This window comes from Gavialis gangeticus, unplaced genomic scaffold (assembly GCF_001723915.1).
Source record: "Gavialis gangeticus isolate Ggan-Ray unplaced genomic scaffold, GavGan_comp1, whole genome shotgun sequence".
In the NCBI taxonomy this organism is placed as follows: domain Eukaryota; kingdom Metazoa; phylum Chordata; order Crocodylia; family Gavialidae; genus Gavialis; species Gavialis gangeticus.
The window spans coordinates 57,820,590-57,825,286 of NW_017729031.1; positions in this window are offsets into that span (position 1 = coordinate 57,820,590).

Here is a 4,697-nt window from a genome sequence, read left to right on the forward strand (position 1 = left end):
GAAGGATGGGGGGGACGGGGTGCTGCCGCGACAGAGGGGATGGGGCAGGGGGGGGGGGGCGCATGGCTGTATGTGGACTGGGGGGTGGGAGAATGATGGCAGGAATGGAGTGCTGTCATGACAGTGGGGACATAGGGGATGGAGCCAGGGGGGCGAGGCCAGCACTGCTGGTCTCAACACCCCTCCCCTGGTCCTGGTCCTGGTCCTGGTCCTGCTCCTTGGAGGCGGCTGTGGCATGGGGTAGTGGTGGTGTGGTGCTGGCCTTGCCCCCCCCGGTCCCCACCATCATGGCGGCACTCCATCCCTGCCGTCATTCTTGAAGGGCAATTCACTAGTAATCTAATACTAAATGGACTTCAAAGAGTCTATGAAGTCAGCTCATTGCTAGTTTAAGCTGGTGGTACCCAGACTTCTTGCCAAGGCTCACTTTGAGAGAGGACTAGGAACAAAGATTGGGAGACCACATAAGAGAGTCTGTGGAGATTCTGATCCATAGTGAGTTGGAGAGCTACCTACAGGTAGTAGTACTATAATTTAGAACAGCATCTAGGCCTCTGCATAATTCCCTACTCAATTCCAAACCAAAGGCTGCAAAGATGACTGTACACTTCATATCATGTGTCTGGACCTCCTGGACCTCTTAAGGCGCAGTACTAATTTCATTTCTGTTTTTTAACCTATTGATATTTGTCCCCTAGAAAAAATATTTTGGTTCAGTACCCAACCACTGGGGACATGTCAATGCTGCTTGATTTCATCAGGCTGCAGAGAATTTCATGTAACTACAATGGGCAATTTTGGTTATTACCATTTCTTACTACCTTTCCTATACAGAATTTGACAAAAAGGGGGACACAAAAGCAGCCTACAGACAAATAATTTCATTGTTTGGATTCTGTTTCTGTGAGATATCAATGTTAAGTAGCATAGTTAGGGCAGCAGCAAGCAGGTAACTTGAATATAATGTTTATTTTAGAGTTAGTGATAAATCACTGTGAGATAATAATGGGAGCATATGTCTCCAACAGCTTTTCAGAAAAGGTGTTATATTCTAAATGTAAACTAGTGGACCAAAGAGATAGTGAAGATTTATTTCCTCTTTCCTGGCAGAAATAGATTTCTTTCCTTAGCATATTAATGATGATACATTAAAAATGTTTACAAAATACCATCACTTGAAATTACAAAATGAATGTAATTAAATCGCCTACAAGCCCTTAGGGCTGTGAACACCAGCTTTAGCATTAGTGAGACAGATTGCAAGCTGGGGTTCTAGTTGTTTCTTGCATGCTGGGGAGAAATGGAAATTGTACTGCACTAGAAGTCTGTCAGCGCACAAAATATAATGTTTACATGTTATGGATAGCAAGACTCTCCCCGACATCAACAGGAACAGAGGGAGCCAACAGTGAACTCTTCTAAAAATCACACCCTGAGTAAGAACTACGCAAACACATAGCTTTGCCTCAATTTATGCAGCAAAACAATCTAATAAATAGTTTACATTGTGTTTATTATGTAGGCATGGTTAGATCATGTCTGACTGCATGTGGGGAAGCAAGGTGGCCACTACAGAGAATGTGATGTAAGCAACCAATCCAGCTAGCTATGCGTGAAGAAAAGAACATGTTGCCAGAACTGTAAAGGCAGCTTTTCCTTCCCTGGGGCCCTAGAAGGAATGCAGGATGAGGGTGCTGCTACATAACAAAACTATTGAAGCCAGAGGGCTAGTCTGCAATGCAGCTGTCTCCAATCAGCTTGACAATTAGCACACATTGAGAATTGAAATGTGCTCTTACTAGGCTGTGTAACCAAGCTACAGCATATCTAAGATGTGTCCATAACAGCAGTCTGGTTATGTTTTAACTATAAATACAGTCTTCCCCCAAGAAGACTTGTTTAAATCTTTTCTCTGGGTGCAGATACAAATGCAGACATAGAAAGCTGCATGAGTTAGAAAGACCAACAGTTAGACCAATCCTCTCCACTCAACAGATGTTAGCGATTGGATCAGGAGGGTGGAGGACTGGCTCCAAATTGGAGCCAATATAGGGAGAGAGACCATGTCTGTGCAGTCTTTCCCCCTTTCTCTGCACCCCACTCTCATAGCCCGGCTGCTGTCTTTGGATGGGAGGGAAGAGAAGGCACGGAGGGAGGCCCATTCTGGGGTTTTCTCAGCCATGCTGAGGGGGGTGGGTAGATTGGAGCCCCCCTGAGGTGAAGGGCTTCAATCCACCCTCCCATTCCAGTGGGAATGAGAAAACCCCAGAATAGACCTCCCTACTCTCCCATCCACAGACAGCAGCTGGGCCCAGGCTGTGCTGCAGAGCAGCTGGATCAGACAGAAATGAATGAAGGTGCTCCACTTTGGAGTATCTTCATTTGAACCTTCATACAATGAGAGTTAATTTATTGTGTGATCAGAGCATTCTGCCACCATGCCTTTCTGTTTGGGCATGGCTTCAGAGTGCTTTCAAGGGGCCGATCATGCGATAAATGTCATTTCTGTCTGTGTCCTCTTATCTCCCTCTAATGTTTGCTATAATCATTAGGTGGAAAAGTTTCTTTCCTGTTCACCTCTGGGTGTACTCTTGGATTCTTTTTTTTGGTGTTTGGTGCTTCCACTCAGAATGACTCCCCTTGAGTAATTACATGCTCAACTATTATTATTACTAACTGGCAAGGTCTCTGGGTGCAATCTGGCATCGGGTCCAATCTGACATGCAAGGCTGGGACTGGGGCCAGGCCACACACAGGCCAGCCCCACATGCCAGACTGCATCTCAACTCCATGTACCAGGCACACAGACAAGATCTGACCTGTGGACTAACACTGCACCACTCATCTGACCATTGGTGTCCAAAGGTTGGGTTCCACAGTCCAGCACATAGATTCAGGAGTTACCAAACAGCAAGGGGGAGAAGGAAGCTACATCACCTATATATTTAGAGGTAAAACTTGTTCACATAATTTAAATGTCCCATTAATAATGATACAAGCAAACAAGAATAATTTAAGTAGGCCTTGGGAGTGTTAGAATCATAGGCAGCAGAAGCGGGGGGCTAACTGGGCGCAGCCCCCACAAACGCAGGCAGCAGATATGGCCAGTAGGCAGCCCAGCCACAGGCTGCTGCAGCATGGGGGGAAGGGCACGCAAGACATATACCCAGTGCAGCCAGGATCAGAGCCGGCTGAGCAGGCAGGTTAGTTTCTTTCTGTTTCCTTTACCTGGGCTTGGGGGAGTGGGGGAAGATCAAGACCCCCACAGTGCAGGAGGCAATGGAATCATTGGTCTGGCTCCCTGTTGCACTGTGGTGATTGCCCCATGACCTGGCGTGGCCGGGGCCCCATTCATGGGGCCAGTCCAAGTTGTGGGGCAATCAGAGCCTGACAGCTGGTTCAGGTGTGCAGGCAAGCTGCTTTTGGTGTTGTGCACACTGCGAGAGAGCTGGGGGAGGGGAGCACATTCCCCCCGCCCTTGGCTTCCCTGCACCACGCCCCTGGATGAACCACTTGGCTCTGACTGCTCTACGACCTGGCCCAGCCAGGCCTCATGGGGCCCTGGCTGGGCTGGGTCGTGGGACAATTGGACCCTAGCGGCTCCTCCAGAGGCACAGCACTGGGAAGCCAAGGGGGTGGGGCACGTGGCCCCCTCAACCTTTGCCCAGGGCACAGACAGGTTGCAGCTGTCTGCTGCACTCTGGCTGCTCCATGCCTCGCTGCCACCTTTGAAAGCAGCACGGTGCGGCACCATGTGTCCCGCCAGGGCACATTGTGTCATGCTGCGTCCCTTTCAAAGGCGGCAGCAACGCATGGAGGAGGTAGAGTGCAGCTCAGAGCTTCAGCCTGCTCATGCCCCATGCAAAAATCAGGGGGCCTCATGCCCACCCCTTGGCTGCCTGTCACCACACCTCTGGAGGAGCTGCTGGGCTCTGCCGGGCTCTTCCCAGAGATGATGTGGGACAGGCACAGGGGTTCTGCAGGCTCCGTCCTCTCCCACCTGGCAGTGCAACGGAGGCTGGCCCTGTTCTGGGCCCCCCTGAGTGCTGCGGGGCCAGTGTGGGGAAGCAGTTGGGGCTAGTGTGGGGTTGCTGTGCAGTGAATTCGCAGGGGCTGCTGGCACCAGACAATGACTCTGGGTGCAGGGGAAGGGATGGCCACAGTGGGCCCCGGCCCCGATCCCAGGCCCAGCTCTGCTCCAATCCCTGGCCAGTCCCAACCCTATTCTCCCCCACCCCTCCCATGGCCCTGTCCCCTCCCCCCACAGACTTTCCTTGGGGGGGATGCGTATGTGCATGCATGCTAACGCTCAGCCCCTCCCCCATTTTTTTCCTCCCTCCACCTATAGTCAGAATGATGTAGCTGTGATAGGCCAGGAATTATGTGAGAGGTAAGGATTTCTTAAGGTGATATCTTTTATTGAACTAAGTGCATAGTCAGGATAGTTGGACAAGCCTTCAAATGCAAGATCCAAAGAACATATTGAATTTGAAAGCTTTGTCTACATCTATTCCATCTATACAGCTGGTCCAATAAAAGATATCACCCTAAGAAATCCTTGCCTCTCACAAGGAGGCCTTGAAATATCAGAGAAAGGGTCTTGTAAATTGCTCTAGTTACAAACAAATGATAGATCATGGAAATCAAAGGGATAAAAATGAATAGATTTCATAGATTTCATAGACATTAGGGCTGGA